At 42.8% G+C, this 13,841-nt stretch overlaps 1 protein-coding gene across 7 annotated transcripts in view; it reads left to right on the top strand.

The window, feature by feature from the left end:
- Positions 1-13,841, top strand: part of LOC132378004 (ubiquitin-like modifier-activating enzyme 1) — a 416,994-nt gene that overhangs the window by 112,969 nt on the left and 290,184 nt on the right. The gene's annotated exons all lie outside the window — the stretch shown is intronic.

Here is a 13,841-nt window from a genome sequence, read left to right as displayed (position 1 = left end):
ATGAGCATGAGTCATCAGTGACACACTGTACCTCCTTACCTCCTGAGGAGTTACCTGCTATGCTTTCTTGTACAGGGCATATATTGTTGAGGTGGATCTCAAACCAAGTGTAAACCCCAACCTGAGTCAAAATAGACAAATCCAAGGCTCTCAAAACATTGCAATGGATTAACAGCAGCTTTAGAGTCATAAAGAAGTACAGCTCAGAAGCAGACCCTTCAGCCCATCTAGACCATACCAAAACCATTTAAATTCCCTGCTCCCATCAACCTGCACGGGGACCATAGACATCAATACACTACATCCATGTACCTATCCTAACTTCTCTTAAATGTTGAGATCAAGCTCACATGCACTACTTGTGGTGGCAGCTCATTCCATACTCTTACAACCCTCTGAGTGAAGATGTTTCTCTTCATGTTCTCTGTACTCTTTGAACCTTGTTTACAGCTTTCCTGTAGGTAGGTGACCAAAACTGCACACAATACTCCAAATTAGGCCTCACCAATGTCATATACAACTTCAACATAACATCCTATCTCCTGTACTCAATACTTTGATTTATGAAGCCAATATGCCAAAAGCTTTCTTTATGACCCTATCTACCTGTGACGCCACTTTCAACAAATTATAGTCCTGTATTCACAGATCCCTTTATTCTACCACAATCTTCAGTGCCCTACTGTGTAAGACCTAACCTGGATGGTCCTACTGAAGTGCAAAGCCTCACACTTCTACTTTAAGTTCCATCTGCCATTTTTCCAGCTGCTGCAGATCCCTTTGCAAGCCATGATAGCCTTCCTCACTGTCTACTACACCCACTGTTCAGTGTCATCCACAGATTTTCTGATCCATTTAACCACATTATCATACAGAATATTGATATAGATGTGAAAAATAACAAAGGATCCAGCACCACTAGTCACAGGCCTTCAGTCAGAGAGGCAACCATCCTCTACCATTCTTTGGCTTCCCCCACAAAGTCAATGTCTAATCCAATTTACTACATTCTGAATGCCAAGCAGCTGAACGTGTTTCACCAACCTCCCCGCAGACCTTGTCAGATGCCTTGCTGAAGTCATGTAGGCAGCATCTACTTTCCGGGTAACTTCATCAAAAAATTCTATAAGATTGGTTAGACACAACCTACCGTGTACAACGCCATGCTGACTATTGTTAGTCAGTCTATATCTATCCAAAAGTAGAATACCTTACAATAGACTCACCAGACTATCATTTCCTGGTTTTCTGGTGTTTAGTTACTCAGCAGCAGATGTTCTCCCTTGATGAATATTTGAGGAGTTCTAACGTGGAGGGATCGATTGATAATTTACTTGCATTACACATCAGATCTCAGGATGGCAGGTAAACCATTGTATAATGATAATTAAGCTTTTGTGTAGACAGTTAGGTGGACTGCTGTAGATTCTTTGGAAGTTCATAGCTGAGATTAGATATGCGAACGTGAGAAGCAAGTGTGTAAGCAACACAAAGGTACGTGGTTGCGTCACCGTACCAGTGCCCCTGCTTCAGTCCTGATCTCCATTGCTTTTGGTATGAAATTTCTACTTTGTTTCTGTGATCATATCAGTTTCCTCCAGTGCCTCTCGTTTCTTCTCCCTAATTTCAAAAATGGCTAGGTCAGTAGATTAATTGGCCTTGAGAGATTGGCCCTCAAGTGGATGAGCTTAGAGTGTGGATCAGTACTTGGAGCTATGATGTGGTGGCCATTACAGAGACTTGGATGGCTCAGGGACAGGAATGGTTACCTCAAGTGCTGGGTTTTAGATGTTTCAGAAAGGACGGGGGGAGGCAAAAGAGGTGGGGGCATGGCACTGTTGATCAGAGATAGTGTCATGGCTGCAGAAAAGGTGGATGCCATGGAGGGATTGTCTATGGCGTCTCTGTGGGTGGAGGTTAGGAACAAAAAGGGCTCAATAACTTTACTGGGTGTTTTTTATAGGTGGCCCAATAGTAACGGATATCAAGGAGCAGATAGGGAAACAGATCCTGGAAATGTGTAATAATAACAACAGAGTTGTCGTGGTGGGAGATTTTAATTTCCCAGATATCGATTGGCATCTTCTTAGAACTGATGGAGTTTAGATAGAGTGGAGTTTGTTAGGTGTGTTCAGGAAGGTTTCTTGACACATTATGTAGATAAGCCTACAAGAAAAGAGGCTGTACTTCATTTGGTATTGGGAAATGAACCTGGTCAGGTGTCAGATCTCTCAGTGGGAGAGCATTTTGGAGATAGTGATCATAATTCTAACTCCATTACAATAGCATTAGAGAGAGAGATGGGAACAGACAAGTTAGAAAAGCATTTGATTGGAGTAAGGAGAATTATGAGGCTATCAGGCAGGAAATTGGAAGCTTTATTTGGAAACAGATATTCTCGGAAAAGTACGGAAGAAATGTGGCAAATGTTCAGGGGGATACTTGTGTGGAGTTCTGCATTGGTGCGTTCCAATGAGACAGGGAAGTTATGGTAGGGTACAGGAACCATGGTGTACAAAGGCTGTAATAAATCTAGTCAAGAAGAAAAGAAAAGCTTACAAAAAATTCAAAGAGCTAGGTAATGTTAGAGATCTAGAAGATTAGAAGGCTAATAGGAAGAAGCTTAAGAAGGAAATTAGGAGAGCCAGAAGGGCTTAACGGGCAGGATTAAGGAAAACCCCAAGGCATTCTACAAGTATGTGAAGAGCAAGAGGATAAGACATGAAAGAATAGGACCTATCAAGTATAACAGTGGGAAAGTGTGCATGGAACTAGAAGAAATAGCAGAGGTACTTAATGAATACTTTACTTCAGTATTCACAATGGAAAAGGATCTTGGTGATTGTAGTGATGACTTGCAGTTGTCTGAAAAGCTTGATCATGAAGATATTAAGGAAGAGGATGTGCTGGAGCTTTTGGAAAGCATAAAGTTGGATAAGTGGCCGGGACTGGATGAGATGTACCCCAGGCTACTGTGGGAGTCGAGGGAGGAGATTGCTGAGCCTCTGACAATGATCTTTGGATCATCATTGGGAATGGGAAAAGTTCCGGAGGATTGGAGGGTTGCGTATGTTGTTCCATTATTCAAGAAAGGGAGATAGCCCGGGGTATTATAGACCAGTGAGTCTTACCTCAGTGGTTGGTAAGCTGATTGAGAAGATCCTGACAGGCAGGATTTATGAACATTTGGAGAGGTATAATATGATTAGAAATAGTCAGCATGGCTTTGTCAAGGGCATGTCATGACTTATGAGCCTGATTGAATTTTTTGAGGATGTGACTAAACTGATGAAGGAAGAGCAGTAGCTGTAGTGCATATGGATTTCAGCAAGGCATTTGATAAGATACCCCATGCAAGGCTTATTGAGAAAGTTAGGAGGCAAGGGATCCAAGGGGACATTGCTTTGTGGATTCAGAACTGGCTTGCCCACAGAAGGCAAAGAGTGGTTGTAGACAGGTCATATTCTGCATGGAGGTTGATCAGCAGTGGCGTCCCTCAGGGGTCTGTTCTGCGACCCTTACTGTTCATGATTTTTATAAATGACCTGGATGAGGAAGTGGAGGGATGGGTTAGTAAGTTTGCTGATGACACAAAAGTTGGCGGTGTTGTAGATGGTGTGGAGGGCTGTCAGAGGTTACAGCGGGACATTGATAGGAAGCAAAACTGGGCTGAGAAGTGGCAGATGGAGTTCAACCCAGGTAAATATGGAGTGGTTCATTTTGGTAGGTCAAATATGATGGCAGAATATAATATTAATGGTAAGACTCTTGGCAGTGTGGAGGATCAAAGGGATCTTGGGATCCGAGTCCATTGGGCACTCAAAGCAGCTGCGCAGGTTGACTCAGTGGTTAAGAAGGTATACAGTGTATTGGCCTTCATCACTGGAATTGTATTTAGGAGCCAAGAGGTAATGTTGCAGCTATATAGGACCCTGGTCAGACCTCACTTGGAGTACTGTGCTCAGTTCTGGTTGCCTCACTACAGGAAGGATGTGGAAGCCATAGAAAGGGTTCAGAGGAGATTTACAAGGATGTTGTCTGGATTGCAACAAGAGGCGGAGAGTGAAGAGGTAAAAGAAGCTCGGAGAGAAGCTGCTTTTTTTTTAAACTGATCACAGCAAAGAGGCTAAACTGCACAGGTGAGTGACGTAGCACACCAAAGGTTTAAAAGAAAGACCGCTATATACAACGGCCATCGTCGGAGTGGACTGAGGCAGAGTGGGACGGCTTTGGCTCAATCAGACTTCGGCGAGAACAGGCAGAGGCGAGGTTTGAACGGTGAACAACTGCGCAAGCACGTGAAAGTCGGCCCATGAGGCAGCAGGAGAATTTAAATAGTGAATGGAGGCTGAATACGAGCTTCACTCCAGGTGAGGTAAGGCCGGGTAAGCTCCTTTAATTAATCTAATTAGATTAGGAGTAGGTAATGGAGGCAGCAGTTGGAGGATGCAGGATGTGGGAAGTCAGGGTGAGCACAGCTGTCCCTGATAACTACACCTGTGAAAGGTGCATCCAGCTGCAGCTCCTGACAAACCCTGCTAGGGAACTGGAGCTGGAGCTGGATGAACTTCAGATCATTCGGGAGGCAGAGACAGAGGCAGAAATAGACAGGAGTTTCAGAGAGATAGTCACCCCTAGGAGTCAGGAGACAGGTAGTTGGGTGACTGTCAGGAGAGGGAAGGGGAATAGACAGGAAGAACAGAGCACCCCTGTGGCCATTCCCATCAACAATAAGTATACCGTTTTGGATACTGTTGATGGGGACGACCTACCAGGGTCAAGTTTCAGTGTTTGCTTCTGTGGCACTGAGACTGGACCCTCAGCTCAGAAAGGAAGGAGGGAAAAGAGGAGAGCAGTAGTGATAGGGGATTCGATAGTTAGGGGGACAGATAAGAGGTTCTGTGGAAGAGATCGAGAATCCCAGATGGTCTGTTGCCTCCCTGGTGCCAGGGTCCGCGATATCTCAGATCGGGTTCTCAGTATTCTCAAGAGGGAGGGTGAGCAGCCGGATGTCGTGGTCCATGTAGCGACCAATGACATGGGTAGGAAGAATGAGGAGGTCCTGAAAGGTGAGTTTAGGGAGCTAGGTGCCAAGTTAGAGGACAGAACCTCCAGGACAGCAATCTCAGGATTGCTACCAGTGCCACGTGCAGGTGGGTTTAGAAATAGTAAGATAGTGCAGATCAACACATGGCTGAAGACATGGTGCAGGAGGGAGGGCTTCAGATTTATAGATAATTGGTCAGTTTTCCAGGGAAGGTGGAACCTGTTCCGGTGGGACAGTTTACAACTGAACTGGAGGGGGACAAGTATTCTTGCAGGTAGGTTTGCTAGAGAGGCTCCAGTGGATTTAAACTAGATATGAGTGGGGAGGGGAACCAGAGTGTAGGAGCAGATGTATGGGAGAAGGAAGAAAAAGAAGACAGTAAAGTTCTTTGTACTGTTAGAGATAAACAGAGAGGAAGAGGTGGAGAATTCCTTAAATGCATTTATTTTAGTACTAGGAGCATTGTAAGAAAGGTGGATGAGCTTAGAGCATGGATTGATACCTGGAAATATGATCTTGTAGCTATTACTGAAACATGGCTGCAGGAGGGGTGTGATTGGCAACTAAATATTCCTGGATCTTGTTGCTTCAGGTGTGATAGAATCGGAGGAACAAGAGGGGGAAGTGTTGTGTTGCTTGTTAGAGAAAATATTACAGCGGTGCTCTGGCAGGATAGATTAGAGAGCTCATCTAGGGAGGCTATTTGGGTGGAATTGAGGAATGGGAAAGGTGTAGTAACACTTATAGGGGTGTATTATAGACCACCTAATGGGGAGCGAGAACTGGAGGAGCAAATTTGCAAGGAGATAGCAGATATTTGTAGTAAGCACAGGGTTGTGATTGTGGGAGATTTTAATTTTCCACACATAGACTGGGAAGCCTGTACTGTAAAAGGGATGGATGGTTTGGAGTTTGTAACATGGGTGCAGGATAGTTTTTTGCAGCAGTATATAGAGGTACCAACTAGAGAAGGGGCAGTGTTGGATCTCCTGTTAGGGTATGAAATAGGTCAGGTGACAGAGGTATGTGTTGGGGAGCATTTCGGATCCAGTGATCACAATTAGTTTCAATATAATTATGGAGAAGGGACCCAGGGTTGAATTTTTGATTGGAGAAAGGCTAACTTTGAGGAGATGCAAAAGGATTTAGAAGGAGTGGATTGGGACAATTTGTTTTATGGGAAGATGTAATAGAGAAATGGAGGTCATTTAAAGGTGAAATTTTGAAGGTACAGAATCTTTATGTTCCTGTTAGGTTGAAAGGAAAGGTTAAAAGTTCGAGAGAGCCATGGTTTTCAAGGGATATTGGAAACTTGGTTAGGAAAAAGAGAGATATCTACAATAAATATAGGCAGCATGGAGTAAATGAGGTGCTCGAGGAATATAAAGAATGCAAGAAGAATCTTAAGAAAGAAATTAGAAAAGCTAAAAGAAGATACGAGGTTGCTTTGGCAAGTAATGTGAAAATAAATCCGAAGGGTTTCGACAGTTATATTAATAGCAAAAGGATAGTGAGGGATAAAATTGGTCCCTTAGAGAATCAGAGTGGACAGCTATTTGTGGAGCTGAAAGAGATGGGGGAAATTTTGAACAATTTCTTTTCTTCGGTATTCACTAAGGAGAAGGATATTGAATTGTGTAAGGTAAAGGAAACAAGTAGGGAAGTTATGGAAACTATGACAATTAAAGAGGAGAAAGTACTGGCACTTTTAAGGAATATAAAGGTGGATAAATCTCTGGGTCCTGACAGGATATTCCCTAGGACCTTGAGGGAGGTTAGTGTAGAAATAGCAGGGTCTGGACAGGAAAGGAATGGAGGGTTATGGGCTGAGTGCGGGTCAGTGGGACTAGGTGAGAGTAAGCGTTCGGCACGGACTGGACGGGCCAAGATGGCCTGTTTCCGTGCTGTAATTGTTATATGGTTCTATGGTTATATGGACATGTTCGGCACAGCTTTGTGCGCCGAAGGGCCGATATTGTGCTAATTTTCTATGGATAATGATGGAATCTAGTGATAACGTCCTTCGTTGATACTAATGGAATCTAGTGATAACAGCCCTCATGTGGATAATGATCAAACCTAGGGATACTGTCCCTCATGTGGATAATGATCAAACCTAGGGATACTGTCCCTCATGTGGATAATGATCAAACCTAGGGATACTGTCCCTCATGTGGATAATGATCAAACCTAGGGATACTGTCCCTCATGTGGATAATAATCAAACCTAGGGATACTGTCCCTCATGTGGATAATGATCAAACCTAGGGATACTGTCCCTCATGTGGATAATGATCAAACCTAGGGATACTGTCCCTCATGTGGATAATGATCAAACCTAGGGATACTGTCCCTCATGTGGATAATGATCAAACCTAGGGATACTGTCCCTCATGTGGATAATGATCAAACCTAGGGATACTGTCCCTCATGTGGATAATGATCAAACCTAGGGATACTGTCCCTCATGTGGATAATAATCAAACCTAGGGATACTGTCCCTCATGTGGATAATGATCAAACCTAGGGATACTGTCCCTCATGTGGATAATGATCAAACCTAGGGATACTGTCCCTCATGTGGATAATAATGGAATCTAGGGATAATGCCCCTCATAGATAGTAGCGGAATGTAGGGATAATGTCCCTCATGTGGATAATGACAGAAACTAGAGATAATGCCCCTCATGAGGACAATGATGGAATCTAAGGATAATGTTCCTCATGAGGATAATAATAGATTTTAGGGATAATGCTAGGGTTCCAGCAGCAGATGATTGAAGACAAGGAAAAGTCAGGAAGGGATGGAAATAAGTTATCATGCTGAAGTTGCTAATCTTATTTCAACATCTAAAGAACACACAACAGTACATAAACATGAGAAATCCTGCAGATGCTGGAAATTCAAAGCAACACAGAACAGTACAGCACAGGACAATGCCCTTTGGCCCATGAGCTTTGGGCTAGCCATGATGCCAATCCAATCTAATCCCATCTACCTGCACATGGTCAATATCATTTAATTTTTGCCAATTAGTTTGCCTGTCTGAATGCCTTTTAAATGTTGCTACTGTATCTGCTAGCAACACTTACCCTGGCAATACATTCCAGACACCAAACACTCTCTGTGCTATAAAAAAGACTCATTTTCTAAATCCTCTTTAAACTTTTCCCCATCTCCTTGAAGCTGTGCTCTCTGGTAATCGTACGGTTCAATTTCAGATGGTATGGTTCTGTTTCGAATGGTGTGTTTCAGTTTCAGGTGGTGCTGTTCTGTTTCAGATAGTGCGGTTCAGTTTCAAATAATTTTTTTTCAGTTTTAGGTGATTTGGCTCAGTTTCAAATGGTACAGTTTAGTTTCAGGAGGTACAATTCAGTTTCTGATGGTACGGTTCAGTTTCAGATAGTGCGGTTCAGTTCCAGGTGGTATGATTCAGTTTCTGATGGTACTGCTCAGTTCCAGGTGGTATGGTTCAGTTTCTGATGTTACGGTTCAGTTTCTGATGGTACTGCTCAAGTTCCAGGTGGTATGGTTCAGTTTCAGGTGGTACGGTTCAGTTTCTGATGGTACGGTTCAGTTTCTGATGGTACTGTTCAGTTTCAGATGGTACGGTTCCATTTCTAATGGTATGGTTCAGTTTCTGATGGTACAGTTCAGTTTCTGATGGTATGGTTCAGTTTCAGATGGTACGGTTCCATTTCTAATATAATGGTTCAGTTTCAGGTGGTGACATATCTGCCTTTGATAATTTTTTTCTTTGAGCTTTGAACAAACAAGTTACTGGAAGAACTCAGCAAGTCGAGCAGCATTTGTGGAGGAATGGAATAACTTTAGGTTTCAGACCAAAATGTCGCCAATTCCTTTCATCCCACAAGTATTCCACCCGATGAGTTCATCCATTCGATTGTTGCTACACACTTCAGTATCTGCAGTCTCTGTATCTCCAGAGGCCATGAAGGAATAGCAATGAGAAGGCAAAGCTGGGTGGAAACTGGCCCTGTATTTTCAGCTGAGGTGTCTGAGGGGATGTATGGGAATGAAAATAGAAATGGAGGGGCAGAGGTCACTGAGTTAGTGTGGGAAGAGAAACCAAAGTGGAAGTTTCTTTGGCAACAATTTCTGATTTCTGTGACTGAGTACCAGACATGCTCATGAGCAACTGCAGGAGCATGAAGCCTTTCTATTCTCACTGCCCTTACTTATTTCACAGTATTTCTTGTAATAACTTTTTCTTTGATACATAAAATGTGGAAGAGTTTTTGAAAGACAATATACGAGTTCAGGACGAAGATAATATTCATCCAAAAAACTCGGAGAAATATTAAAATAAGTGGAGGGGTTGGTAGTGCTGAGAAAGCAATACTATTACAGCAGGAATTAGACAAATTGGAAGAATGGGCAAAAAGTGGAAGATGGAATACAGTGTTGGGAAATATATGATAATGCATTTTGGTAAAAGGAACAATAGTGAAGAGTATTATCTAAATGGGGAGAAAATTCAAACATCAGAGGTGCAGAGGGAATTGGGAGTCTTTGTGCAACATTTACAGGTTGAGTCTGTGGTAAAGAAGGCAAATGCAATGTTCGCATTTATTTCAAGGGGATTCGAATATAAAAGCAAGGAGATATTGCTGAGCCATTACACTGCCCATGATACTCCAGGTGAGGCCTCATCACTGCCTCATAAAACCTCAGCATTACATCCTTGTTTTTATATTCTTGAAGAGTGAATATATTCATCACATGTATATTGAAGAGTACACTGAAATGTGTCAAGATTCAGATTCATTCAGGTTCATTTATTTATTACATGGAACATTACAGAACACTACAGGCTCTTCGGTCCTTTTAACTTACTCAATGATCAATATCAATCTTCCCAACCACATAGCCCTCCATTTTTCTATCATCCATGTGCCTATCCAAGTGTTTCTTAAATATCCACCATATATCTTCCTCTGCCATGTTCCATGTACCGGCTACTCTCTGTACGGAAAAAAAAAAACTATTTTGTGGATGGTGCCTCAACTAGAGAGCATGTCCTATGAGGATAGGTTGAGTCAGCTAGGGCTTTTGTCTTTGGAGTGAAGGAGAATGAGAGGTGACTTGATAGATACAAAGAACTGATCTGATGGACAACCGGCACATTTTTCCCAGGGCGGAAATGGCTAATGAAAGAGGGCATAATTTTGAGGTTATTGGAGGAAAGTACAGGGGGGATATAGGTTTTTTCCATAGAGAGTGGTAGGTGCTTGTGACAGCTTACCAGAGGTGGTGGTAGAGGCAGATACATTAGGGGCATTTGAAAAACTGTTAGATAGACACATTAAAGATTAAACAGTGAGGGATTATGTAGGAAGGAAGGGTTAGGTTGAACTTAGAGTAGGTTAAAAGACTGGCACAACATTGTGAGCTACAGGGCCAGTACTGTGCTACACTGTTCTACGTTTTATGAGTCTTCCTCTGTCTCAAGTTGAAGTTCAAGTTTAATTGTCATTCAACCATACATGAATACCCATGAATACAGCCAAACGAAAATGTGTTCCTCTGAGGCCAAGGAGCAGAACATAGTACCCTCAGCATATTCAGCTCAAAACAGATATAAAATAGTAGTAATCATACAAAAAATATAATATTGTAGCGGTGTGCTACACGCAGCGCTAAAATTACGACACGGAGTCGGTAACTGCAGTCGAAGGAAAAAACTTTATTCGAAATCCTCAGCCTCACTTTTAAGCCTCCCTCAACCTGCCCCCCATGGCGCAGAGGCTCCAAAGCTCTGTGCTCGCAAACCCCTGTAGGCTATCTAATTGTGAGCCGGTTCGGATGTGCCAGGAAATGGGTCGCCACAATATAGCCTAAGTCCCTGATTGACATGTTCTGTAAGTTGCTGATGCTTGAGTATTATTGGCAAGTTCTCAGTAGTCTGCAGATAAGCATATAGAGTCTCAGAGAAGTACAGCATTAAAACAGGCCCTTTGACCCATCTAGTCCATGCCAAAGCCATTTAATCTGCCTACCCTCATTGAACTGCACAACCCTCCATATCCCTACTATCCATGTACCTATCGAAACTTCAAAATCAAGCTCACATGCTCCACTTTTGTTGACAGCTCATTCCACACTCTCTCCACCCTCTGAGTAAAGAAGTTTCCCCTCATGTTCCTCTTAAATTTCTCAACTTTCACCCTTAACCTATGACCTCTGGTTGTAGTCTCACCCAACCTCAGTTAAAGCCTACTTTAACTTTCCCTATCTGTACCCCTCATAATTTTGTGTACCTCTATCAATTCTCCTCTCAGTCTTCTATGTTCTAAAGAATACAGTCTTAACCTATTCAATCTGTCCTTATAACTCAGGTCCTCTAGACCAGGCAATATCCTTGTAAATTTCCTATGCACTCTTTCAAACTTGTTCATATCTTCCCTGTGGATAGGTGACCACAACTGCACACAATACTCTAAATTTTCCCTCACCAATGTCTTATACAACTTCAACATAACATCCCATCACCTGTACTCAATATTTTGATCCTTCATTGCCAACATGCCTAAAGCTTTCTTTATGACTCTATCTACCTGTGTTGCCACTTTCAGCTAATTAACAGCCTGTATTCCTAAATCTCTTTGTTCTACGACACTCCCCAGTGCCCTACTGTTCACTGTATAAGGTTTACCTTGGTTGGTCCTACTGAAGTGCAAAACCTTGCACATGTCTGCATTAAATACCATCTGCCATTTTCAGCCCATTTTTCCAGCTGCTGCAGATCCTCCTGCAAGCCATGATAGCCTTCCTCGCTGTTCACTATACCCCCAATCTTGGTGTCATCCACAAATTTGCTGATCCAATTAACCACATAATCATCCAGATCATTGACATAGATGACAAACAGCAAAGAACCCAGCACCGATCCTTGCAGCACACCACTAGTCTCAGGCCTCCAATTAGAGAGACAACCATCTGGAATCACTCTCAGGCTTCTCCCACAAAGGCAATGTCTAATCCAATTTACTACCTCATCCTGAATGCTGAGCAACTGAACTTTCTTGACCAGCCTCCCATGCGGGAGGTTGTTAAATGCCGTGCTGAAGTTCTTGTAGACAACATCTGCTGCCTTACCTTCATCCACTTTCCTAGTAACTTAGTTGAAAAATTCTGAAGAATTGGTTATACATGGCCTACCACGTACAAAGCCATGCTGAATATCCCTAATCAGTCCATGTCTATCCAAATACTTATATATCTGGTCCTTTAGAATACCTTCCAATAACTTTCCTACAACTGATGGCAGACTTACTGGCCTATAATGTCCTAGTTTCTGGTTAGAGACTTTTCTAAATGGGGAACAACTTTGGCTATCCTCTAATCCTCTGGTACCTCTCCTGTCGCTAAGGATGATATAAATATCTCTGCTTGGGCCCCGGCAATTTCTGCACTTTCTTCCCATAGGGTACAAAGGAGCACCTTGTCAGGCACTGGGAATTTATCCACCCCGATTTGCCTCAAGGTAGCAAACACCTCTGCATCTGTAATCTGTATAGGGTCCATGAAGTTAATGCTGCTTTGCCTCACTTATATAGACTCTGTGTCTGTCTCTCAGATGCCAGGGTCACAGGCATCTCGGATCGCGTCCACAACATTTTGGAGAGCCAACAGATGTCTTGCTACATATTGGTACCAATGATATAAGAAGGAAAAGCAAAGAGCTCCTGATAAGAGAGTTTACAGAACTAGGTCTGCCACGTGCCAATGAGGGTAGAAACAGGATGATTTGGCAAATTAATATGTGGCTGACAAGCTGGTGCATGAGGCAGGGCTTCAGGTTCTTGGATCATTGGGATCCCTTCTGGGGGAGGTATGATGGGTTGCACCTGAACCCAAGGGGAACCAATATTCTCTCAGGCAGGTTTGTTAGAGCTGTTGGGGAGGGTTTAAGGGTGGGAACTGGAGTGAAGGAGCATAGGATGGATGGTGTAAAAGAAAAGATAGCATGCAGTCAGACTGTCAGGAATGGCAGGCAGATGATAGGACTTAATTGCAGCCAGCCATTAGTGCATTAAGGATGCAAAGTCAAAAAGCGTAGCAAATGCTGCTCTCAAAGTGTTATATCTGAATGCATGGAGTATAACAAAAATAAGGTAGATGATCTTGTTGCACTTTTACAGATTGTTGGGTATGATGTTGTAGCCATCACTGAATCATGGCTGAAGGAAGGTTGTAGTTGGGAACTGAATGTCCAAGATTACATGTTGTATCGGAGGGATAGGAAGATAGGCAGAGGGGGCAATATGGCTCTGCTGGTAAAGAATGGCATCAAATCAGTAGAAAGATGTGACATAGGATCAGAAGATGTTGAATCCTTTTGGGTTGACTGAAGAAACTGCAAGGATAAAAGGACCCTGATAGCTGTTAAGTACAGCCCTCCCAACAGTAGCTTGGATGTGGACCATAGATTACAACAGGAAGTAGAAAAGGAGAGTCAAAGGGACAATGTTGTGATAATCCTGGGAGATTTCAACATGCAGGTCGATTGGGAAAATCAGGTTGGATACGGATTCGGTTAACAACTATGTTTTGTAGTGAGAGATATTGCAGGTTTCCCCATTCTGTCGGGGTAATTGATAGAATCTAGGAGAAATTGATCGGACTATAATGAAAACAGGATGATTTGGAGTAGGCTTGGTGTTTAACTGGTGTTTGGCATTTGGAATGAAGAGGATATTGGGATAATCAGGAGTATGGGGACAGAAAACTTCCACAGATGGCTGTGGAAACCAAGTCATTGGATATATT

Source organism: Hypanus sabinus, chromosome 19 (assembly GCF_030144855.1).
Source record: "Hypanus sabinus isolate sHypSab1 chromosome 19, sHypSab1.hap1, whole genome shotgun sequence".
NCBI classification, from domain to species: Eukaryota; Metazoa; Chordata; class Chondrichthyes; order Myliobatiformes; family Dasyatidae; genus Hypanus; species Hypanus sabinus.
Note: the sequence above shows the minus strand (reverse complement) of the source record. Positions and strands in the feature narration are given on the sequence as shown.